The sequence below is a fragment of the Coturnix japonica genome, chromosome 2 (genome assembly GCF_001577835.2).
Source record: "Coturnix japonica isolate 7356 chromosome 2, Coturnix japonica 2.1, whole genome shotgun sequence".
In the NCBI taxonomy this organism is placed as follows: Eukaryota; Metazoa; Chordata; class Aves; order Galliformes; family Phasianidae; genus Coturnix; species Coturnix japonica.
The window spans coordinates 45,643,904-45,671,144 of record NC_029517.1 but is presented as its reverse complement, the minus strand read 5'-3'; the positions used below and the strand labels follow the sequence as shown (position 1 = coordinate 45,671,144).

The 27,241-nt window shown below is 38.6% G+C and overlaps 1 protein-coding gene across 1 annotated transcript in view; it reads left to right on the top strand.

Moving 5' to 3' along the window:
• LOC107309443 (poly(rC)-binding protein 3-like) overlaps positions 1-27,241 on the top strand; it is a 456,594-nt gene that overhangs the window by 292,462 nt on the left and 136,891 nt on the right. Inside the window, exon 3 of the mRNA XM_032442437.1 lies at positions 2,192-2,294. The gene's annotated coding sequence lies outside the window, so the exon portion shown is untranslated. The remainder of the gene's footprint in view (positions 1-2,191; positions 2,295-27,241) is intronic.

Below are 27,241 nucleotides of genomic sequence, written 5' to 3'. Positions count from 1 at the left end.
TTAAGTATCAGACAGAGAAGTATAGCTATTCAATTTTTTTTTCATAACTGAAATGTACTATTACTATCATAATGGCTAGGATTGAGTTCTGGGGCTGGGATTAAAAAAAAATCACTTCAAGACTGCTAAAACCTAACAACAACAAAATATAAAGTAGTTGTTTCTAAAATAAATGCTAACTGAATACATACATTACTGCAAGTCAGTAAGTCTCACCTGACTTCAAAACACTTGCTATATTATTTCAATGATTATTGCTGAAAATTTATTTATGGACCAAAATTAATTCAGGGTCATGTCACAAGAAAGGATTTTTATTTTTTTTAATGATATTTTCAGCACTCTCGTGGAGTGTGAATCTCTTTGTAAATCTCTCTGCTTGTTAATAAAAGATCTTGTTTTCAAATGTGTAGCTGCACAACAGTGTAGAGCTGGAAGTCTTGAAGCTTTCCTGTCAACATAGCTTTCTCAGAGAAGTTCTATACCTTATTTATTCTGTTTTTTCCCTGTTCATTCTAGGCAGAGTTTACTTTAATGTTTGTGTGTGTGTTTTGTTTGTTTGTTTTTGCATTCCAGTCTCAGTCCTGCCTAGTATGTTACAGATCTGAGATGGAATGGTGTTTTATTTTACAGCTTTGGTGAGTTGACCCAGGCCATCAGCCAGGCAACCACTCATCCACTCTCTCATTCCTCATCCTCAACCAGGACAGAGGAAGAAAATAACGTGGAAAAGCTCATGGTTCTAAATAAAGACAGGGAGGTCACTTCACAGTTATCTGTTAAGAGACTCAACATGGAACAATGAACATGATCTATTACCAATTAAAAATAAGAGTATGATAGCAAGAAACAACATTAAGCCACCTTCCCCCTACCACCTTTCCTTCCAGGCTCAACTATATTTCATCATTCCCCGTTCCAGCACAGGGTCTTCCACAAGCTGCAATGTGGATATCTGGTTCTGTGTGATACTTTCCGTGGGCTTCAGGGGGACATCTGCTTTACCATGGTTCTCCATGGGCTGCAAAGGAATCTCTGCTCTGGCACCTTAAGCACCTCCTCCCCATACTTCTTCAACCTCAGTGTTTTCAGAGTAGTTATGGTTTTTCTCAGAGCTCTCTTTCACAGTTACCAAACAGAGTGTTTTGCACTTTCTTAAATATGTTTTTACAGAAGTTGATATGCTGAGGTTGATTGCTGGCAGCTCTAGTAATCCAGTTGGTGTAGTGGCCGGACAAACTGAAATCAATTTTGTCTGGAACAGAAATATCCACTGGTCTCATCACAACAGTTGCTGCCTTGTTACATAAACCCAGTGCAATAGCAAAGAATACTGACTTCAGTGAAAGACATGTACCAAGTTTCCAGAGCTTCTCATTGCTGAACTTTATTTCCCTTTGCCTACTGTCAGAGTGGATCCAGCATAGTGGACAGAGCCTTCCCAATGTTTTCTGCCAGCTTTAATCAATGTTACTCTTTTAAAGCTGAGTAACTGTGATTCTGCACTACAGCAAGGTGTCCCCCTCCTGCACAGACCAAGTCAATGGAAGGGTTGATCATCTCCCAGTTTGTCAATTTCACTCAGATTTGTAGAGGTGAGATAGCTCCTCAAACCATGCAACTGTCCTGTCTGGTAGGGATGTCTGGAAATTAGGAAGCTACACTTGAAATGTGGGATAACACACTGAGTACATAGCTCTATCTTCTGCTATTAGAAGACAAATAAGGAGGCTGAGTACATGAATTAGTCCAAAAGATAGCCAAGGAACTCTAGGCAATGACTTGAAAGACATTTGGGGATGTGATTTTGTGGGCCTGTTTCAGAAAGTCATTACTCCAGCACATTGGTTTATTAAACCTGAAAGGAGACTGATCTCTTTAATATTTTCTGTTTCCTTACACTTCAAATTGCTTAGAAATGGAGATATGCCAGAAAAGAAATTAAATAATTATTCTTCTCACTGTTCTGATTTCTTGTGCGCTATTTATTCTGCATGCCCCAGGAAGTCTGATCTGAGCAGTTTGTTTTGAATTCCATAAACTCTGCAGATTCAGTGATAGGATAAAGGATTATTTTTGGGGTGAAGAACCCCATTAAGGGAAAAAAATGAGTACATTCTTTTAGAAAAGTTCTGTTATAATACTTGACAGCTGAAATGACTGATAAGTCTTCGATTATTCTTCCTTTCAGAACATACTCAACATCTTTAGACTTCTTCCTTGAGACCACAAAGTGACTGCAAAAATTCACCAACGACCACAAGTTCTTTAAAATATCACTGGTCTTCTGATAAGTAAGTTCTTCATTGCAAGTTCTGTTTTCTCTGTGATTTATATTTTCTCTGTGTTTATTATATGAATGACCATGCTCATTTTCTGTGCCAAGTGAATGAGAGTGAATTGTATGGTGTGAAAGTCTGAATGAAATCTATCAGCGTAAATGAGCAGATAGCTGAGATGAAATTCTCAGTTACCTCATTCCACCTTGTTGTGGCAGTGGTACTATAGTTGTATCTCTAGATGTTTTAGCACTTTCTCCTCGCAGCAGGATGTGCTTAAATACTTATTTCTGGCAATTGAATTGTGACATCAGAGGCAGCAAATGCTCATCCCTTTGCAATTGTGTTCTTCACCTAGGGAACTTACAAATGTTATTTGTTTTGGTAAATGAGAACCTAAAGTTCAATGGAGGTTGCATGGATACCTAAGAGAGTTCTTGCATATAATTTTCCTTTGCCCCAAATTATACTGCTACTTCAGATCATTAAAAATTGAGCAAGCTCAATACATTTTAAGAGGAGAATGTACTGTGTGTGAAGAACATAGGAACAGTAATTTCTTCTAAACCTTAAAATACAAGTTGACACTTGGCTCCTTCACCTGAGGTTCTAGTAGTGATTTCTTCTGTGATGCTTTTGCTGTGCAACACACAGATCTTTGGTACTGAACATTAAGATTCTAGTGGATCATTTTCAGATCCAACCAATTGTGCATATTTCTGACAATAACTGTGGTTGTAAGCTTTCTTTTCCCATTTCATCTCCCCTACTCTCTCTGTACATCTTGGTATCTTTTTAACATTAAGCATCTTAGTCTCAGACTTGTACAACCTCTGATAGGATTATAGGTACTGGCCTCAAGGTGTACCAAGGGGGGGTTGTGTTGGATATTAGAAAAAAATTTTCTCAAATAAAAACTGGTAATGGTTTGGAACAGGACACCCAGGGAGGTGATGGCATCACTATCCCTGGAGGTGTTCAAGAACCATGTGGATGTGGTACTGAGGGACATGATTAGTGGGCACTGTGAGATTGGGCTGGTTGTTGTACTTGGTGATCTTAGTGATCTTTTCCTACCTTTAGGATTCTGTATGTCATAAACTTGCTAGCACCTGACTAAAATTAGTACCATACATAATGCAGTCTACCTAGGTTATACCAGGGGAAAAAAAAAAACCACAGAAAAAGCTTGTTTACGTAACAAAATTAGTTCATGTATTACTGTTAGATTTCCTGGATTATCTTGTGACTATGGAAGGAAATGGGAGGAGAAGCTGCTCCGATCCCTGGCTTCCATCATCATGGAACAATAGGAAATCCTTTTTTCAAAACTGTTGAAGCCTTTCAAAGTAACCAACAAGTTGCTCAATCTGAGCAAAGTCCAAGATGAGAACTCTGAGATATAAAATCTTATGGTGGCGTCTCTCAAAAATTGTGGAGCTCCTATAGAAGTTCAGAAATCCAAGTAAACTTAGGGAAAGGGAATTGGAAACATTTGGTAAGTGCTGGGAACAATAACATCTGTGGACAGCCTCCATGATAAGAGGAGAGGCTTAATCAGATTGGAAGAATGAGAAGGAAAAGAACAACTTACTGTAGAGGTGGGAGGAAGAGTATCCTTACTGTTTGTTAAGAGGAACAGAAGGCAAAACTACTTTCTGTTCGGAACATGTTGGAGGAAAACCTCAGAACTTCTTAATGTTTTCTTACTCATAAAGAGTAAGGTCTCTAAGAAATTATATGTTAAAACAAATATTTCTAAGTAATAGAGTCCAATCATCCTTCTTTAAGTGATGGACTTTATATGTAGATATTTATATATTAAGTATATATGTGAATATATATAAATCTGTTCCCAGAGACTGCTTCACCAAAATAGCAACTAAAAGTCTCCTATCACTACCGCATAACTCTATCTTTCTTTGTGGTTTCATATAGCTACTGTAAATATTATGTTATTTACTTCTTGTTGGAATATAATCCTCTTCAGTGTACCCAATGGATTTTATGAAACTGCATGCCTGGTTACATTCTGGCTCAGCCTTGACGATCATATTTGATCACCCTGTGCATAATAGGTAATGAAATTTTAGTACATTATCACTTCTTGCCTCTGCATCTTTCTGAAATAACAATGAAGAGAATACGATCATTACCTCATGTATCATAATTAAGCAAATTTAGCTGCCTACAGTCTCCAGAATAAAAGATATTTAGTACTTTATTTAATATAAAAGAGGAAAAAAAGTGATGTAAATATGTGCTATTTACATGAAGTAGTGAAAATGCAGGAATAAGAAACTTTGAGTTCATATTACTTTTAATGAAATTACATTTAAGGCATATAAGCTGTAGATTGCAAACCTGAAATTCCACCTTCTATACAGGTAGATTACCTGGCAGGATCTTTCTCAGTTTCCCATGGTTTCACAATTGCAAAATCAGTTTCTGTCTTTCTACTGGTTTGCTTGATTTCCAGCTATTTCGGCTTCTATTTGTCTCGAAGCTAAAATTTCAGAGCTTTGTCTTGTTTGCCACAAAAAGCAAATCATAAGGAAGCTGAGAGTGTTTGCCACATTGTGAATCCAATCCTAATATCTGAATTGCCAAATCTGTCTGTGGCGCCATGCATATCAGCAGTGTGAGCAAAACTGAGTTAGTATCTCAACAAGATAAGAAATAAATATTAAATAGAGAGTCAATCTGAAAGGAGAAAGTTTTCATTTTTAAATGAGAGGGCAAGGGGGAAAGGCTCTGCTTGGGTTAACATAACTGATCTATGTTAACCAAGAAAGAGTCCTGTGTTTTGAGTTGGATGTTACAGAATCGGTGAAGGCAGACAGGCTGGTTCAAAGCATAGGTTGAAATAGTGATAGTCTGATTCTTTATTTGTTTATTTATTTATTTATTTTTGTAGAGCAGAATTTTAGTAGTAACCTGCTTAGTTCAGTGTTAATTCCCTCTACTGAGGAATGATTTCCAATTTCCTCTAGGGAGGAGTGTTTTACCTCAAGTCCCTCACCTCTGATTACAGGACAGGTGAGGGAGGGCACTTGCAGTGGGTTTCCGTAATGTTCACAGACACATTTTCAGCATTTTTCAGACAACTTGGAAGCTGACAGAATATCCCTGTCAAGGAAATTTGCAGATGATGCAGAGTCCAGGCCCCTTACTGTAAGTGAGCAACATGGGTTGCCTGGTAACCTCAGGCCAGCTATGCGAAGTAGAATACTGAATTTAAGGCTAAAGAATACAAATTTGACTGGGAGAAAGGAAAGGTGTGTTCCAAAGAGTTTCTAACCTTTGAGGGGGGGGGGGGGGGGATATCATGAATTGTAGCAAATAAGTAATCTGAGTGAGAAAATGGATTGCATAGAATGGGGGCTGTTGTTTTGTTTGAGAGATTGGCTTCAGAGTGATTCTAGAATACTGTGTTCTAATGTCTTTGCTTTAAGAAAAGAGTGTTGGGAATCAGAGAGGGTCAGAAGTGGGCCTCAGAAATTGTTAGTACACTGATGTCTGCAACAGATTTGAGGAGCTCTGTCTGCTTTGGCTATTTAAAAAAACCTCTGAGATACAATTTGATGGCCCTGTCATGGGGAAAAGCAGAAAAGGAACATAATTGAAATCATCACCTGGTCTTTCTTTTGCATGCTTACTTTTTAATTAGTTTCCTGGAAAAGTGTTGGTCCCTCTCAGCTGGTATCATTAAAGTGGTTTGATTTTCTGCCACAGTGCAGCAGTGGATAATACAGTGAGTGACCTCACTTATTTGATAATCTAGACTGGGAAGTACATTATGACCCCAGTGAGAGTGGTTAATTTCCTCTAACTTTGTATTCTCCTTGCTTACAGTGTTGTTGATAGGCAACATACTTCCCAAAGTCCAAATAGCAATGGGCAATAAATCATTTATCACTGCTGCATCACTGTTGTGAGAATATAATATATGGGATTATTTTGACCATTACTATTATTATTTGCTACTTCTGTTTGGGAAGGTGAAGCTGGACTACGTGATCTTTAGGCAATTATATGAAAGCTCCTGCTTTTGTTCTATTAGAAGCAATTACTGACATTTCATCTTTATTACATGTGTATTTGTTTTATTTAAGCTGATATGTTGGTCAAAATAGCCATTCTTTGTACTGAGTAAAGAGTACATATTTGTTTTTTGTTTACCCTGTCATGCAAGGTTTTAAAATGAGTAGATTTCAGCCTCTGCTATGAAGTTTTAACTACACTGGAAAACAAGATTTTTGCTTTTATCTCATGAGAAGTAGCTTTGCATAGAATAGCGATTGAGCAGAACTAGCCTGAATGAAGAAAACATCTTCTCTGCAACTGCAGGGGAAACTACAGCTATCAAACTTGGGCTTGACTCTTAGTTAGAGGCTGTTTTCTCAATCACTCAAACTCTCCCAGCCTAGTGATGTGACTGTAAACCATTCTGTAAATCACTGCCAACAGATATGTAATACTGGAATACTGCATGTTATTTAATGTAAATCAATTAAAGGAAAGTTGACAGTACATTGTTTAAAATTTATATTTTAAAATAGGATTATTAAAAAAATGTTTAATTTGAAAAATGTTTCTAGTTTAAAATATTCAACAAGAAATGAGGGTAAATAACAGTTTAAAACAAATCTGTTCTTGCATTAAAAAGCAATAAATCAATATTTACCCAGACTGTCTATAACACAACAGAAATTTAAGTAAACAGCCCTACCTTACATGACTATTTGCAAACACTTGGGTCAATAAATAATTGAAATAGTATTCTGCCTAAGAAAACAAATGATTTACACATTGGTGTTGATCTCTTTATTCTAACTGGCATAAACAAGGCAAAATGTTGTGTAATATCTTTGTGAAAATAGCCAAGATTATTATTGTAAAGAAAAAGAGATATTTAATGAATTCCAGTACAAGACCGTGGGAACATAAATATTTTTGTCTCAGTTTTTAAATTCAAGGTGACATCCAAGAAACTGCAATGGAACCCTCTTTGGTAGTGATGTTAATAAAGGGCTAATTTAAAGCTAACGTTAATCTTTTACATATGTAATTCCATGTATGTCATTGGTGAAATTCAGTGTATTTTCTTACAAATGTCATTTATATGATATGAAGAAAGAGGAAGCTTATGTATGTGGCCTCTGCTTCACTTCCTAGAAGTCAGTTTTGAATGTCAGGTGCCTCTCCAGTTCCTTAATGTTAAATGGATTTCCTTTCAGCTATCTTTCTCAACTTTCTAGCAGACTTTGCAGGATGAAGCAAAATGGCCTTATAGCCTCTGCTATGGGAAAAGGCCCAGGAAAATTCAGATGAATTTTGGTAAACTAAATAAAAAGACATTTGCCTCTGACTCAACAGTTGTTTGGTAATGAATGCAGTTATGTAGACAAACAGCACTGATCACAGTCCTCTTTCTCTACAGCATAGCAGTAACTCAATGTGGAATACTGCTGAACAAATAGATACTATTTTGATAATGGCTGAAGTATACTTGCACACAGTCTGACAGGATGCTAGTTGACTGAGCTGACAGGTATAGCAAATAAAGACCTTGGCCGTGAGAGATGCTGAGCACCTGTGACACCTGTCTTTGCCAATTTGGAGTTTTGCAGATACATGCATAAACAGAAATGAAGGGTCACTATAACCTGGCTTTGGGAACAGCAGAGGGGACAGCTGAATGAGATATTCAGTCTTAAGGGGCCTCCAAGCAGATGAGGAATACCAGTTGTCCATGACATAAAAAGGCAGAAATTCTGTCCAGCTCAGATGTGCTAACATTGCTTTTGAAGTGCTTTTTTTTCTTAGACTTAGTGCCGGCATGGATATTGCCCAGCTGTGCTGCTGGCACTCAGTGCTTAACCCATGGGTGTTACCATCTGCCCTGCAACCATGTGTAGGCCACACCACAGCCCTGCCATTCTCCACAGAAACATGACCATGGCCTGGAAGGGGCACTGCTGTAACTGCATAGCACTTGGGTACTGGTAGTTGAGCAGTCCTTTCTAGCAAGTGTAACTGTGTGAGCCACAGAACTGTACAGGGACCATTTGCTGAGAATGTATGCAGCAATACGAAGGAGCTGGGGAATCAGGTCCTGATGGGTGCTGTCCTCACAGTCTCTCTGCCAATGCTCAAAGGTCCCAGAGATCTATATCTTCCTAGCTTCTAGAATATAACTGAAGCACCTAAGCTAAGAGAAAGCAAAACCTCAGGCTCCTCTTCCAGTTAGTATAGAGTAATGGTGGACAAAACTGGTCCCTCTGGTTCACTCGGGGTCTAAGTGGGCCTTCAGAGGTGTCTGTTTCTCTCTGGTGTCAGAGGAAGGCAACTGTTTTCCTGATTTAGGTTAAGTTCACAAAGGTAGGAAGGATCATTGTGAACATCTGTTCTCATTTCTGTAGGTGAAGGGAGCTGCCCCAGCATCTCCTCTCCAGTAAGGTCACTGCACATCTCTTGCAGAATAGGCTACTGTGGTATCACCTACAAAATAAAAATAGAAGAAAGCCATGCTGCTGAAGCATGCTGATCCCTGGGGTTGTGGTGTGCGTCTGTGACACCGTGCCTTCAGCAGCCAGCTCTTGGGACCCTGCTTGTGGTGTATGGCTCTGGCAAAGGGCTGCACATTCCTGACAGCACAAGGAATGTGGGCTAGAGAGTGAATGTGTTTCATGACTTTTTAAGGAGTCCCATTCTGTAATTTCCACATTCTGTTATGACATGGCAAACACTGTCAGGCTGAAGAGCAGAGTTGGCTAAACAGAGTTTTAAGTACCTCTAAATAAATATTATTTTTGTATTGTAATGTGAATAAGCAGTTAAAAGTTAACAACGTTTATTAGGCACATTCTTTGCCTGTATTGTCAGGGTACAGGTGGGCAAAGAACTGGAAGTATGGTACAATGTGTACAGTCCTAGCCAAAAGGTGGCTGTTGTCCTGTAATGGTGCCCTCCCTCCCCTTCCTGGCACTTCTGGATGCTGTGAATAGATCTCTTTCTAAGGCTGAGCTCTATCAGCAGGAAGATAGATGCACAGGAAGCTAGAAAGTGTCACCCTCCACCCCCCCGTACACTCCCAGAGGTCACATACACATCACCCCTGGGAGCTGCATAAACTGTGCAGGGTAAGGGAAGACCTGATGCTGCCAGGCCTTCTCATCAAACATTCCATTGCATTGTGGTATTTAAGCAAATACCGTCTCTTTGACAGATAACTCCTCCAGACAGGTGGAGTTTTATATTGGATTTCTCTGTGTAGTTTTAAATTTTTATGTTTATGTATACATTTTGTGCCTTGTGGACTCTCGATTTGACAAGGGGTTGATGAAATAACACATCCTGGAATATCCAGTAGTCAAAGGGCTGCTCTTACCAAGTGGAGCCTGACACATCATCACAATAAATATGTTTAATCTTAGTTTTGGTTTGTGGTATTCAGTGGGAGTTCTTACAGGGTGATGTTTGACTCTGTATGGCTAATGCTGTTCTGTCTGTAAGGATGGGCAGGAAAGCTGCTGCCATTCTAGCCTGTGTTGTGAATAAGTGGGAGGCAAAATAACTCATATGAAAATCAGAGAAATGACTCTATTGTAAGGACGCTGAGCCCTGTAATTTCACTGGCTTGAGATCAGACCTTCCACTGTAGCTGGACGAGTGGGGTCTGAGCAGAACAAAGAGCAGTGGACTGAAAACTAGAGGATTTGAGCTGGAGGAGGAAATGACAGCCTCAGACCCCATGTCAGACTAGGACACTGAGAATGCCTGTAGTGTCAAAATTGGCCATGAGAGCATAAAGGGATGATTTTTTTGCCTCTTGTTTTCATACTTCCTAAATTAAACTGTGCCTATGTGCCTTTACAAGTGTCCCTTTCTCTTTGCTTGCTCGTAGGAGCTCTGGCCAGCTCCAAGAACTTCATAGGAAACAGTAAAGATCCTGGAGGCAAAGATGCACAAAATTCTCCATCTACTTGCAGACAAAATCTCACTGAGGATAGACTATAAACAGCACAAAAGAAATCTTTAAAGGATCTAGCTGCTAATGCTTAGCATGCCTTTGCTCAGCGTGCACAAAAGGAAGTCTAGGGCAAGGCTAGGAACACTTATGGGACAGAGCAGAGGGTGCACGTATAATATCAGCACAATCCATTCCAAAACTCATGTCTGTATTCCCCATGAGCAAGCAATGGAGCTCCTGGGGAAAAATGAGTAATACGTAAATATCAATGTGAGAAACAGCTACCCCAGTTTTAACTGTAGCTTTTTGAAACATCCAGCAACAAATAGACAAGCATCCTCAGAGGTTTCAGAATGAGTATTTGAATGTGTGATGAGGTTGCAAATTATCTGTAAACATTGCCTCAACTGTCATGTTTGTTAGCCTTAGTTATTGGTGATATTTTTTGTGTGCTGTGTTTCATATCTTACACTTAAGCAATTGTACTTTCAGTTTCACGGAGCAGAAACTGCAGTCACTGTGTTTTAAGTTTTAAGTAGTGGATTTAATTGACATGACTTGAAAAATATATTAATGGCTATTTATTAGTAAGTATTGTCTCTTCCCTTATCCTGCAAGACTATTTTAAATTTAAAGTAGTTTCCTGCTTTGAAGGATTATTGACAAAAATATGTCTTTCTTCATCAAATGATTAGCTAAATCATTCTTTTATTTATAAGCAGTGCTGTGTCCCTGTGCCCTAAATCTTGCTAGTTGGAGAAGTGGGAGGGAAAGCAATTTAATTAAGTTAACTTTATTGACCCGTTGGAGCTGTTGTTTAATAGCGTGGCTCCCTGGAGTGCAGTGCAGGTAAATTGAATGAATGCCACATAATATCACTTCCCTGCATTGCATATTTCAAACCTTTGCCAGGCAGTTTGAGATGAACAGCCAATCAGGGAAACGAGTTTTACACCCTTCCTGGCCTGGATGGCATTTCCCATTATGCTCAGAACAATATGCAGAGCGCTACCAGTTCATTCCCGTGAGTATATTGAGAGGAATAATTCCACAACTGTGTGTCGCGTTCAGCTGCTATGCTCAGAAGACAACTTTGTGGATTGGTTCTTCAGCCATGTATCATAAATTACCTTTTTCCGAAGGAGGAAAAATGGCATGAGAGCAATGTGAGTAAATTATTTAATATTAAAACCTAAATGAGAGTCTGCATGAGAAATCGGAGTCCAGAAGGATGATGAGAGAGAGCTTCTAGAGCTTTGCTTGTCATTAAATACTTGGAACAAAACGATCAGGCATGAAACTTCTTTGATAAACTATTGTTTAATAAAATAATAGCCAGAAAGGCTTTCACAATGTTTCCTCGTAGATGATAATGCCTGCTAAGACCAGTGCTACTGTTTCTGTTGTTAAAATCTGATGTCATATCAATCTGTAAAATCAGAACAGCGGCTCTTCTGCTGTTGGCTGGAACACATCCCTGTTTTTCCACTGTTCTTAAATACTGCCCACCGAGTGATGAAAAACAGTATTTCAGTCTGTTGTACCTTTGCTCCCCATCGCTTACTTGTAAAGCTCGATCAGTACTGTACCATGTAACAGCATCTTTCTGTAGCTTTACTCCTTCCAGAATTTTGTTTTTCTGATTGAAAGTGAGACTCAGAGATCCCATCCTGTGGCTTTGCTTAAAGGATTAATTGCAGCCACTCAGATAATTTGTATTTTGCTCTGGAAAATAATAAGAGGTACAAACTTAATTACAATTATTAGCTTTGTCATATTCGTATCTGCTGGAAGAGGCAGGCAGTTCCTTGTTTTGATTTAGTTTCCTTGTGATTTTTCTTTTTGGATGTGAAAATATTTTTTCTTTGCTTCAAACTGATGTTTTTAATTATAAATGAATGGAAAATGAGAGAAGAGGGCATCGTCTTTTATTGCACTGACCAATGTAGCTGGAAGAAGCAGACAATTTTTAAGTGTGCAGAACCTTGCTTATGTCTGACATGGGTGTCTTTAAATGATCACAGTTAAAACTTTACATCCAAAGTCACTGCCCTTACAGCACAGGTTGTGCTGATGGGATGACTGAACCTCCTCCAGAGCCTCATTTCTGACAACACAGCTTCTCCTTTGTAGGGGCTGGGATTGGCAGCAATCTCTCTCAGTTCTTCTCCAGTCCCCTATGTCCCTATGGCACAACTTCAGAAGTGGTGCCATACACTTTTAACATATAAATTCATGTTGTGGTGCAATCTAGAAGAATCTAGGAACCCCCTGACTACCTTCTGCTCTGAGATCTGGTGTAGCATTGAGAGGGGGGAGAAATACCTGCAGACCTCAATTTGAAGTCCAGAAAATAAAACAGCTTTAAGTCAATGTTAGGTTAACATGTCTTATATCTGACACTGCGTGTTTGTGTGTTTGTACAACAGGTTGATATCTTGAAGGAGTAATTCTGAGAAGTCTTCTAGGTGATATTCTGGCATGCTTCAGTAATTCAACAGGTGAACTGCATTGAATTATAAGGATCTGTTTCATTGCATAAGAATTCCTGTTGTATTTCTAGATGAAGTTCTTTAAAGGTGTTAAAATATGGTGCATATACATGAGTATTCCTTTTACTTGATAAAAATTTTAAATGACTATTAAATTAAGGATCACATTATTAGTATTTAATTATTATGTTTAAAACTTAACATATATATATATATATATATGTATACATATTAGTATTAATGCAAATTAATCAATTCTAGTTGATAGTTGTCACTGAGACACAGGGTTAGTGGGCATCTTGGTGATGGGTTGATGGTTGGACTAAATGATCTTAGAGGCTTTTTCCAGCATTAATGATTCTATATGGCAGTGTTGAGTGGGGTGCAGGACTTGCGCCAGACACCAATTTAGACTTCCATGGGTATTGTTCATGTTGCCACAAGCTGATCACAAGTAGCTGCCCACAACCTTTCACTTGTCTCTGCCCCTTTTCATCACACTGTGCTTGTACAGGTTTTTCTGTAGTGAACACTGAACTGGTTTAGTCACCAAGGGAAGTTACCCATCACATTTTTTCTCTCAAAGTCCTCCTATAAAGGAGGTAGATGTTCTCATCTGCTTTGTGGAGTAGCACCCTGAGTAGTACAACTGAGTGTGCATTGGCTTGGAGGCTGGAAGAAAAAGTCCATCAAATGACCACTGGATTTTAAGACATGCTATTGACTTGATGCTTTCATTTATAAATTGCACATAGAGGTGCTTATGGCTAAGAACTAATAATATTGTTTTCTCTGGCCTAAATCTTTGCTGAAAACATATGCCAGTACAGGAACAACATTTAGGAATAGATTTAGCTTTTGATGTTAGAAGGGTTTTTAATACTAAATGCTAGGAAAAAGTCTAAGCTGATGAACTTACACCACAGGAGGAAAAAAAAAAAAAAAAAAAAGTATTTATTTGAGGATTACATAGGTATAAGAAATTTTTGCTCTCTATATTTACAAGAGTTTGGCTGGCAATTATTGAAATCGAAGGATAGCATATAACAAATTGATAGACATAACATACTTGAACTTTTTTGAAGATATTTACAGAAATCTTCCCTGTCATATCTCTTTTTTGTGATTGGCTTTTCTCTCACCTAATGATCGTTGAGGCATAAATTTTACAGCTGCAGCAGAATGGCACCTTCTAGGATCCAGCTGTTTTGGTTAGTGTCATTTCTGCTTTCTAATGCCATTACTACCCCTCAGCTGCAAGCGCTGCCCGAAGGATTGCTCACAGAGTGCCTCATATGATTGCTCCTTGGCCTGAAACTTGCAAACTTAGCCAGCCCAGCTCAGACCCACAGTTCGAACCACTTAAAATAAACTGTTTTTGCCTGATGCATTTTAGTGTGTCCACAGGCACAGCTACAGGCAGAGCAAGGAAAACAGGGAGGAATAATGTTATGAAACCTATGTGCAAAACCAACTGTTGCATATAAAGTGAATGCTGGCTCTTCTGTGAGTCTTAGATACTTTGCACGCTAGAGAAGGCAGTAGAAGTGGCTGTAGGATGTTGGGTGTTTTTTTTCTTCACACTGATTGATTGTTATTTTATTTAAGTAAATAGAAATCAATGAGGATTTGTCAAACATTAGCTACATGACAGACAGAAGTTTGCTTTGGAGTGCAGCATAGTCAACCAGTTAGGAAGATAAGAGTTGATTAGGAGATGCCCTCAGCAGATCGCAGAGTTTAACCTGGCAGTAGATAACTAATGCTTCATAATCTCTGCTATGGAAAGGCCCAAGGAATTTAGTTTGGTAATTTACTAGAGAGTCTCTAATGATTCCTTCAAAAGAGAAGTTATGTAAGTGGAGGAGATAGCCCAGCCTGTACACCTGAGGAGAAGTCTAAATATTGCATGGAACTAATTAATCTCTCTATCCTTCAGAATCAAAAATCAGTTGTTGCAATATCCAAGTTGATTATCTGCCTTCTAATATCCTTAGCATAAAAGCTGCACTATTGCCACAGAAAAAAATAAAATATTTTCTCTTCTGCAAATCATCATCATCAAAATATGACTCTTTAAATTTCCTAACAATAAATGACATTAGCCTTTATTAGCAGGATTAACAGAAGTGGAGGCAGAAACATGCTTCCTCAGAATGGAAGTCCATTATGAGAATTCATAAAACTCACTGAACTTTTAAATAAAATACTGTCAGTGAGTATCTCGGTGAATAAAAACACTGACAGAAAATATATATCGAGCCTTGTGTTATTACACAGATGCACTAAGAAGCGTTTCTAAACCTTAACCACAGGAGAGACAGCATTGAAAAAGAAAACACTGAGAAATAAAACTGGTTAATACAAAAACCACAAACTCAGAAGGTATCTCCATTGTACATTGGTAATGGAGGCATTCAGATTTAAGAAACTATTTCAGAGGCACATCAGTCAAGTTAGAAGTGGTATTTCAAAGACATCTGCTGAAGGATGAAAGGCCAATAATAACCAACATCACGATTTCTGCCACAGAATAGGAATTGAATAGTCATTTCAGTACTTTATTTTATGATCATCATTTCTGTCCTTTAACTGTCTTCTGCATCCAGGATATTAGATGTGATACTGCGATTTAGGCCAGGAAGCACCCCAAGCAGTTAGTCTATATCTGGATGTTTCTATCCTGCGTGATCACTATACTTTTAGGATAATCACATCTTTCTGTATGCTACAGTTATTCTTCTTCTGGGAAAGTGGGCAATTAGCATTATGAAATGCTATTGAAAAACCCAGCCTATATTAATGTCATAAAGGTGCATCTCTATGTTTGCTTAAATATCTTTTAAAATGGGACATCTAATGAGCATTTTCGGAGAAAAGAATTCCAATCCATTTCCTTGCAGGAGATGACGATGCCTTTGCCCTGCCATACCCACATATAACTCAATGTAGATACACTGGTTATCCCATGGGGTGCTTCCATTCAGCTCTTTGTCAGCCATTTAATTCCCTGCTGAGCATGTCATCTGTGTAGAGATTTATGGACTTGTGCTCTACGTAGAGAGAAACCTGATTAGTTAAGCTGGAGGATGAGTGTCTGTTCTGCTTGTGTTCAGGTCAGCATTGCTGCAACCTGGTTTAGGGCTTGTAGTGCTCATGGCTGTGCTCATAAATTGTAACCTCTGTGACACTGCTGTCAAATAACCCGATTGTCCTAGAACCTTGACAGTCCGGGGAAGAGAGACATAAACACAGATGCCATGGAGTTAACTCTCTTTCTCTCTCTCTTTCTCTCTCTCTCAAAATAAATCACCTAAGTTTTTCCATGTTTGTTGCATGTTCACAACATATGCATAGACATAAAGTAGCAAGTTCCTTCTGAAACACCCATAGGGCTTGGTCAATCACATAAATACTGAAAATGAGACACACAAACGCATGTCAGTGTAACCTATCCAATTACTTGGCCTCAGGGAGAAGGTCATATTCAGATGGCCTGATTTCCATTGAGTTTCCATGTCAGATGTTACCTGAAGTTTTATAGCCAACTGTGTCTGGGTCTGAGGTCTTCAATACAAGAAAAATGTGGAGCTGTTGGAGTGGGTCCAGAGGATGCCACAGAGTTGATCAAAGGTCTAGAGCACCTCTCTTATGAAGAAAGGTTGAAGAATTGGGCTTGTTCAGCCCAGAGAAGGCTGCAGAGAGACCTCATTGTGGCCTTCCTGTACCTGTAGGGAGCTTAGAAAGAGGAGAGAAAGTGACTGACAGTGATACAACAGAGGGGAATGGTTTAAAACTTAAAGAGGGGAAATTTAGATCAGGTATTAGGAGGAAATTTTTTACTCAGAGGGTGGTGAGGCACTGGAATGGATTGCCCAGAGAAACTGTGGATGCCCCATCCCTGAAAGTGCTCAAAGCCAGGTTGGTTGGGGCCCCGGGCAGCCTGATCTAGTGGCTGCCAACCAGCCTAGAACTGGATGATCTTTGAGGTCCCCTCCAACCTAAGTCATTCTACGAAGTAAGCAATAGTAAGCACTAGGCACAGAGAGTACTGTCCTTGTACAGACCCTGTGGTAATGGATAATATTTCATAAATGATGTCTGAATGTAAGTAACCATCATCCAACCACCTTCCCCTTAAACTGATTCTTTTAAGCAAAACATAGGAAATGAAGGAGTATCAGTGGTGGCACTTTGATACAATAGATTCACGATTTTATTTGAGCTCTAGTTAATCAGTCACAGACTATCTTGGTGCTTTGACTGGAAACATGAAGTAGCCTGTTATTTTGTGTGTAGTAATAGATTTTCTGTACTGCAGAATGCATATACTTTGAATAACTCCTCTCACATAATGTGTATGTTTTCCCTTGCAAGCAGCTATTCAATCTTTTAGCAGTAATTGCTGTTATTTTTAAATATACAGATTATAGTCAATACCTGGGAGTTATGCCTATTGATCGGAAGAAAAAATCAGTTGAAATAAATAGCCATTACTAGTCAATATGTTTCCATGCTGAGTGGATACAATTTCCATAATTCTAGTTAAATAAGAGGTTGCCTACATACTGGCCTATTTAAAGAATTTTACGTCTAGGGAATAAAAATCAAAGAGAAATATCTAATGTTCTGTCGCTTGATTTTCTACTTGTTATTTTAGGTTCTGTTCTATTGCTCTACTGTGGCAGAAAAGAAATGCTTTCATGCCTGTGATACCATTGTATTCTGAAGCCCCAGGCCTTGCCCAATGGTACTACCTCTGATCAGTAGCTTTAATAATTTAAAAGTCAGACCTAACACTGAGAGAGGAGGGGGAAAACATTTACTTATTGTGAAGCTTGACCCGGCGTAACTTGTTTCACACATCCAGCTGTCTCAAAGAGTTTTGGGGAAGAGTAGGACTTAATATTTACCATGGAGGCACCATCATGCATGCCACTCACGGAGTTAGTTCTTGTCTAGAATAGCTGTGTAGCTTGGGGACATTCAAAATAAATGATGTTCCCTTGCTTCCAAAGGTACATTATGAATGGGGCATTGATGTGGACTGGATTTGGAAAACTATGTAACAGCACAGTTTCCTTATGTGAAGTACTGAAGAATGAGAGAGCTGTTAGTTTTCTCTCATGCATATATGCTTCTAGAAGAGGAATAACATAAATAGAGAGAGGCTGGGTAGGTATAAAACGAGAAGCTGGGAGTGAATGGCAGTGTTAAACAGAAGGAAGATAGGAGACAGTACAGGAAGAGTGAAGAGGAACGGGAGAAAATGCAATTATGAGAGTAGCAAAGAGGAGAAAGGAGGTCAACATATTGGTAGAATGGAAATATGATAGAAGGATCAGGAAACTGGGAACGGAAAAGAAATAAATAAGCACAGAGGAGAGAGCACAGTGAGAAGAGAGACATGACAGATTTTGTTTTTAATGAATAGCTTAATGTACTAGATACTCAGAATTTTTTTTTCTAAATAAGGCAGCCAAGCCATCATCTTAACCGGCCTTCTCTAAGCATTTCCTTAGAGCCAAACAAATATGTGTGTCATCTCATAATGTGATTATGGCCAATGATGCAAGCAAAGCAGGTTTGAACCCCATACCTGTTGTGTTCTGGGTTAGCTCTTAAGGAAGCTACGAATAGACAGAAAAAACAGCAAACTAACACAGCTTTCACTCATGTTGCATTGAAATCTTACATTGCTTTGGCTAAAAATGCCTGGAGTAATTACTGTAACGCTACAGTAATCCTAGAACGACACACTTAAGCTTATGGTACAATTGTTTATAAAAATACTTTTGGATAATTTGAAGGAAAAATGTTAAAGAAACTGAAATTTGTATCGTGTCTTGCATTTTATGTTTCCCTTCTCTAAGCTGTGCGTTCTTTGCTCATCATGCAAAAAGTACTGTCTGAAATAAAGGACAGCACATATTAGCTCAAATAATTCTATTCATCAACTGTGTGTGGAAACACAGGATATTGAGAGCAGCATCAGTTGGCTAAGAGGTTATTTAAAGTGATGAAAACTGCCAAATTCTGAAGTGCCACTCCGGAATGTTAGTGGATTAGTGTTTAGGCATCACATTGAAATGTGTTGCAGACTCCAAAGGGGTCTGCTTGACAGGACAAACCTTTTGAAAAGATAAAAATGTGAAGGCTGGATAAAAACATGACCTAAGTGCTATACAGATGGTTGGAAAATTCAGAATCTGAAGTCAGACTTGGTTCTCTCTTTTCATGGCCAGTAGGGCTTGTGTGCATATGTGATGTAATGCCATTTAGCAAACATCTACAAGGTCTGGAAAACAAAAAATAACAAATTAATGGCAATTGTGATTTTTAAGTCCATTGATATTCCTCCCTGCCCAAGAGAAAGACTACAACATGGTTCAGAAAAGCTATTATCAGTGTAACATTTACTAGAAAATACTGGTGTAAGGAGAAGTTAAAAGCAGAGAAAACTCCTTAGTTTGTGCAATATTAAAATACAGATGATAAATTACAGTCAATATAGATAAACTACTTACTTTCCTACTGCAGATGCTGGATGAGATTCTGCAAACACTCTCCATTCAAATATCCTGTTGGATTCCCATATACTATCTGACAGGCAGTAATCAGGGCAAAGTACTGCTGAAATTAATTCCTGTAATACTGTGGGTTTTTTAATGAAAATCATGATGACAAATTATCTTTGTTGTTCTCTTCACCGTTTTATCCCTTTTATACTAAGTTAATTACATAGCATTTTCATGAGCCTACTATGCATGTCAAAGAAAAAGCAAAATGCTGTTGGCTTCTGGAATTTGTCCAGACTTTCACAAACACATGTGAATTTAATTCTGATAGGTTTTTAATTTGGGAGTTCTTCATTTATATTTTTACCTGTCAAACTAATTCAACTTCTCTTAGCAAAACAAGTGAGAGCAAAAAACCTATATTCTCCATCTTACTTGTCTTCTGTGAACAAAGTGAAAGAAATAGTAATTGCACATCTCATGAATTCATGATTTGGGGCATAAAAACTGGGATGTTTAAATTTGTCAGTACTGTGAGTTGCAAAGGAGGTGTGGCCAGGCCCTGTGAAATGTGAAACATTGATAGGCAGCAAAATCTGTGAGTTGGGATGGTTGTGGGGGTTTTTTTGTTTGTTTGCTTTTTGTTTGATTTGTTTTGCTTTTTGTAATCTCAACCTACTTTCCGTCTGTGTTTTCAGACATAGATGTAGCCTTTAAAGAAAGGCTTTCATAGGAACCTCCAAAAGTTCTGCTGAACACCTATATATAGAACTCTTCTCACTTCACTGGTGTACAGTCTTACTTATTTCAGCTCTCCTTTCATACCCCAATTACTTATCAGCCCTACAGACTTTCTGGCTTACTTCCTGTTTCTGATGTGCTTAAAAACATTTTATTATTAGTTTTGTGCCTTCAGCAAATTGCTCTACAAAATCTTCTTTGGCTGGGCTTATTAAATTTAACTTGCCAGACTTGATATTCTTTTCTATTTTTCTGTTTGGGAATTGACTTCCACTTTCAGAAGAACTTCTAGTAATCTCCTTTACTGTGCTGTATATTGAAATGGTCTAGAAAAAGCAGAGAACTTTGAGAACTTCGGGGAGTTTTTCTTTTCATGTTAGCTGCCATCCTCCAAGGAATGATCTGACATTTGGTATGCAGTTAAAGATATCAGCTAATTATTACTCTTTTTCTGAATTGCTTTTCCTGTGTCATCTCAGAAAGGGCACTGAAATATGAAGGGTCTAATCATAAAATTCAAACCATGGGGGAAAATAAAAAGGAAGCAGAGTGGAAAACAGTGAGCAGAGAAAGGAAAGATTGGTGCAAGCATGAATGGTAAAGGAAAAAGAATACAATGAGAAAAGCCCAGACTGGAAGAAGTTATACAGACAACAGAAATAGTGACTGTACCAAAATAATCACTTATGTGTTTAGGAAAAATTACACTCAGATATAGTTAGTGGTTTAGATATTGATACATGCATGTATGCACATATCCAACTTTAACGATTCGTTTTGGAACTGAACAATTCTAAAACTTTTTAACCTCTGGAAGTAAATTTAAAAACTGATAGCACCATATATATGCATACTACATCTGTTGTTACTCTAGGATTTCTAGGGGATTCTGAGATCTTCACTGAAAGGCCAATTTGTAACCATTATTTTTTTTACATTAAGCTTAACAATGAGGATTCTAAATTCAAAGGAAAGTTCTAGATCCCCAATATGTGTGAAATCGAGTTAAACAACAGCACTGGTCACCCCTGACTTAGCAATCTTTCAAGGCCCACTGCACAGGACAAGTTAAAAAACAATTGGGAGCCATTGGCACCTGGATTGTAATCAGCCCTCAAACCAGGTGTTACCTAGCTTTGAGTTTGTTTCTTAGTTGGGCCCAAGATGTCCAGTTTAATCTGTTAAGCTTCCTGGAGTTAAATCTGTTACAACTTTAAGGCCTCTGCAAGGATAGCAGCATTTTTGCACTGATCACTGGTGAGCTGCTTGTTCCAGGTGCGTACCATCCCTACCATGAAGGGCTCATTGTATCGTTTGAGTCATAAAGGCAAGGAAAAAAAATGTAATAGTATGTAATAATGTAATAATGAAAGCACGGGGTAGACCTTCAGTTGGTCCACCATATCATTTAAAAGGTTTGTCTTAATGTTCTTCATAAGAATGTCAATACCCACTACTTTTTCACCAACAGCAAATGAGTGAAATCCCATGGGACAGAAGATTCTGAATTTGATTTATCAGGAAATGTCCCTTTGTTGATGTCTGCATATTTGGAATTTGGCTCTTCAGTTCTATTAGATGTGTTCTTTCACTGTGATATTTTACATGTAACTAAAGGCCAGCATTTATCCTGAAGTCTTCTGTCAGCTTTTACTTCAAATTTCCCTACATCCTTTTCAGTGAATACTTGATGGTGCAGGGCTCTGTAAGAGGAGCAAATTCTCTTACAAGGGGAAGAGGTACACAGACAGGAAAGGAAAGAATAATAGGAAAGGAGATGCAGAGATATGGGGGAGAGGGGCTGAACTTAGAGAACACTGCTGAACATCTTTCCTCTTAGTGAAGTTTCCAACATTTGTAATAAAAATAATAGAATGAAGTAGGCTATGAAGTTGGATATAAAGTGCCATTATAGCCAAGGTATGATTTTATGTTGAACAAAGTTATTTTACTAATTGTTATTTTTGTTGTTTTTTTGTTTGCTTGTTTGTTTGTTTGTTTCTGTCATTCCAAGCCACACTACTTGAATTAGCCAACCATGGTATAGTCTGTCAGGAAAGCTGTAACAAAAATACCTGGTTTTAATAACTCTAGCCTCAAACACAAATATTTACTGAAATTTTGGTATTATCTGCCAATATTGATGCAATGCATGTTCTGATGTTACTGTACAATGAGTGACTGCCAATACAGACTTCAAAGCTGTCCCTGTTTTTAAATCTATTATTTACTGTACAGCTCTTCCTGATCAAACATTATTCAGACTCTACCCTGGCACACTGATAACTCTTATGTTGCACCAGTGTATAGAAAAATCTCACAGTAGCCATTTACATCAAGAATTTGATGTAAAAACACAAAAGCCTTTTCCTAAGGAATGTGAACAGCACAATATGGAGAGCGTGTTACAAAAATTATTGATCGTTATAGGAAAATTGTTTGGTTTTGGGGGGAATTATATTATCGATGTCTCTGGAGACAGAATTAAAACTGACACAAGGTGAATTTTCTGTACATAAAGACTCCAGACTCGCAGAAGATGGATTCTGGTAGATGCTGCTGAATCTTCCAAGAATGTAGAAGAAGCAAAGTTAAATTGAGTCCTCCGCTTTCAGTAGCAAACTGGATTTGCTGTAAGCATAGGCAAAGAAGAAACTGCCTAAGGTAGAAGGCTGCTGGGAAGACAAAGTGCATCAACTCCCGACTCCCTCCCACCAATTTTTTCCATATTAGGACTGCAAAAGACAGGTTGACTGAAGCTGCTGCTGCCCCTAAAGTAGGAGTGGAAACTATTGGTAGAATGCCCAGTCCCAGCAGCTGTGATAGTTGACTAGAATCATTCCCTGGAGGCAGCAAGATTAGCAGCGTGGATCCTCTTCATCTCTCTACTGCAATTCCCCACTTTTCTGTGGCAGTCAGAAGTAGCCCTATCCCATCTGTTGTTTTAGGAGAACTGACTGCCAGCTTTGCCTGAGCCATTGAAAAGCCTGTCGCTTGCTTTAGAATAAAAGACATGCAGAATGTTGTTAGTTGTAAATGAAGAATCATCATGGTGTTATTTACATGGAGAAATTCAGAGTGTGTCCTTGGTTGAAGTGCAGTATGCGCTACATTACTCACTCCAAAATGCCAATGGCAGTCACCATTCATTGTCCACTAATGCCTGTCTCAGGTTCTCCTTTTTCTACTGCAAGTTCTCTGAGGCGAATTTAACAGGTTAGTGTTAAACCTTGTTTTCTTTATTGAGGAAGGATGTCATTTCTATTTGCATTTGAGATGTGAACTCCAAAGGTAACCACCTTTTGTTTTGACTTTCCAGCTTCCCAGTGTTTTCACAATTTGTGTCTTGGCAATTTCTACTCCTTCTGCCAACAGACTGTGATCCTGGGAATTTCCATAGATGATAAATTCAGTAATCAAATTCAGAGTCTTGAAACAGAACTCTTCAAGTCTATTCTGTAGCTGTCTGGCTGATTTTTGTGCTCTGGAGCTTTGTTCCTGCAAGCTAAAAGGCCTCAGATCTTCATTGATGGAACTGAAGTATTTCTATAGATCTGTGAATTGTTCTCTCAGTCCACCTCTTGCCTGTGATATCCCTTCATGTCACAGCCAGTTCTTTTCACTGTGGCAGAATGTTATGTTCTAACCGCTTTTCTGGTTTTACAATTCCAGACAGCTTTTTATTCTAACTGTTCAAAAGTGTCACAGTGAGCTATATTATAATACCTCTTTTTATCATCTCTGCTGGGTCAAGAGTTGGATTTGTGAGGTTCCTGAGGATCAGATTTCATGCTCTTTACCTCGTGCTCCTTATGCCTGCTTCCTCTTTGGAGGAACTTACACGCTAGGAAGAACTTTCTCTCAGGTTTTGCCTGGACTCAGTCTAGAAGGGCTGCTGTTTGGCTTGTTCTCTGCTTCCTTGGTCTCCCTATTTCTGGCATGTTTCAGCTTTTTCTTAAATAGAGCTGCCTCCAACAGTAAGAAAGATCTAGCTTTTCTATGCAGATATCCTTGCCATTCCCAGTAAAAACCAAAGGGTATCATGGCCAGATGCCTTCTTTAGCTTTTGTCTTGGACAGTACCTCCCATTATTTCAGTTGTGATTACTGTAAAGGAGCTTGATGGGTTTTTAGATTAGCCCTTACTGAAGACTGGATATTTGCTTATCAGCTTTGATGAACTATCAGGAAAATGCAATAGGGCACTCTAAATAAATAAATAATCACTTTGAGTTTTACAATAAGGAAATTGTGGGTGATTTTAAATCTTCACAGTCAAACTTACCAGGTACCCCAAGGGAGCTTTGATAAAACTGGCATGCTCCCGATGGCAGTGAAAAATGACCTTCTACCTTCTCGTAACAACTAAATATGGCATCAGAACTTGTTTGAAAATCCAGAGGACACCCAGAACTGTGCAGTATTTCTCTGCCATCTGTTTCTTAAAAGAGAGGAGTTAGTTCATTGCCATCAGGGTTATTCCTTACCTCCTCTTCTTGCCCATCCCCCAGCAACTCTTTGAACATAGGAGGAAAATATTTGCAAGCTCTGATCTTCTCTGACCCCATCACAGGAGACACTCATGTCTTAAGACACTCTGTGTATCCTCCTTTGCCTTCATTTTCCACCAAAAGCTTACTGATTTCAATCTGTTTCATCTTGCCCCTCCATAGCGCCAGACTAGCTGAGGGGTGAAACTGCCAAATTACGTTAAGCAAGACTTAAGGGCAAACATCCAAGTGAAAGATTAAGAGCAAAAAGTTATTAATAAAACCATGATGAATACAGTTCTGGTCTATACTTAACAACGTGACTCCTGCTCTTTCAAGTATCCCCTGAGGGATTTATTTTGTTCTGTCCTGCTCTGAGTGCAGAAGATGTGGATTCATGAAGTCTGCCTCCCAGGTGGCTAGCTCACCTCTGAGAGATTTCCAGTTCCAAGTGCTCAGTGTTCCTTCAGGGCTCTGTTTCTGGATGCAAATGAAAATGTTGATCATGTTTCTTGAGATAGGCAACTCAGATGCATAAGCAGACATTTCCATGTCAGCCTGGCAGGGACTGTCAAATGAATAAATATAGCTGGTTTTGCCTCCTGAGATCAGACGTGTTCTGCACCAACAGCATATTCTCCCTTTGTCCTTCAGCGGCCAGCTGACTAGCTGCCCATGCCATTGGGATTCTTTTTAACTCCTCAGTGAGGTTATTTATACAATTGTAATACATCTATTATGAGTGATCATAATGGCACATGCTCTGCAAGATTCATGATCACTGGTAGGCTAGTGACTGTCCACAGATATCACAATTTATCAACGTGCATGGCAGATGCTGTAAAATCCATGTGGTATGAATATATAAATAGCATTCATTGTACCTAATGTTTCAGGTATAGTGTGTTGTTTTGTTTTTTCTTTTTGCTTTTGTTTTTTTAAATATTCGCCTTTCTCTGCTTTACTGGATGCCTACATACGAAGTGTGTTTTCTTCTGACCCAACCCCACTGGAATTCCAGGCAAAAGTATCTTTTATAGTTAAACTGTAATACCATTAAAAAAGAATATTTTTTTTTAATCCCGTTTTTACCTTATCTTTCATACTCCCTGGTCACTGTAGATACGGTCTGCCTTGGCGCAGAAAACAGATAGGAAGCCTAGTTACTGATTTTCAAGATACACTTAATTTTGGACATTGTAGATGCAATAGACCTTGGTTTTGGCTGCCTTCAGAGAACAGTTTCAACCAAGCAGAGCTGATGTGGTAACTCTGCATGATGATTACATTTGTGATACTCCAGTGAACCTGCTTAGCCTACACACCTGAGTTTGGACACCATTATTTTCATTTTGACAAAATGATGTGGTAGGAGAACACAGCAATAACCAGGGTGATCTTCTCCAGCCATAAGTTGTGTTATTGTTTGTATCATGTTCTGTCTTTTAAAAAAACAGTGGAAGAAGGTTCTAGTTGTTTTACGAAATAGTGTATGAAATCAGCTGTACAGTTATTTGTCTCGTCTGCAAAATTTCTAGGAAAAGAAGTGGGTTGGTGTTTAAAGGGATGCTAGAAAAGACATTACAACACACCAAGATTTTCATTTTAGAAAACCAATGACTAAGAATGAAAGGTTTCCCCTCTTTTACCTCCACTAATACTTTATATATATATATATATATATGCATATATATACACACATATATACTATATACATCTGTCTCTATTAGCCAGCCCATCCTATCTAATTAGTTAAACGATGACTCAGATGTGCAGTATGCCTCGGTTTTTCTTCTCTCTCCCTCTTAGTACACACTGAAAATATTCTGTGTTTGTGGGGTTGTACTGTAAGACTCATTTGCTTTTGGCTTGGGAACACATGGCTGAAAAGCCATTCTTGACACTGGAGAACCAGTAGCTGATGGGCTTCAGCAGAGGCAATTCTTTATCTATCACTGGAAGTTCCACTGACTCAAGGAGTGGAGGAGCTTGGCTCAGTCTCCTTCCCAAGATTTTAGGCCATTACAGTTTTTCAGGAAACAGGAGCCTAAGCTGTGCATGGCAGGGATTTTAATGTGAAGCTCAAATTATTCACAGTGACGGTCTTACAAGAAAAAAAAAGAAAAAAAAAAAAAAAAAGAATTAAATTCAGATGGTAAAGTAAATGCAACATAAAGAAATGGAAGAGAAATGGAAGAGAAACTGAGAATGGGTTTTTCCACTGGTAGTGGCTTCACATTTGGTGGTACAGAAGCATTTTTTTAATCTGCATTGCTCATTGTCGTGGATGAACCAAAGGGGTAGAGAGCTACTCAGCTTTCTCCATCTTCTCAGCTCCAGCTACTGCCTGATGAATAGGGCTTTTAGTCACTTGATACTGAGATATGTTTTATGGCTCACTTGACACAGCTCTCTCTTGCAATCTTTGGTTTCCTCACATCCAGTGAACTTCATTGTGCCTTGGTTTTTTGGAGGGCTACATTTTTCATGCCTATCTGTTTAACAGAAGGTTCCTCTAACTCATGGTATCTAGTCGATCAAACATGAGCTTTTAAAATGAGGTATTGACTATTCTTTGTTCAAACAAAGATTAAACTTTATTTCCCAATTTTGAATAGCTCTTTTTTTTTCCCCTCCCTTTTCATTTCTTTCCTCCTTTTAAAAATCTAGTGCATGATGTTGCTCCATTTGCAGAGCTTGATCCAGAAGAATCGAAGAACATGCTTAAGGAAAAGAATGGCATGTGG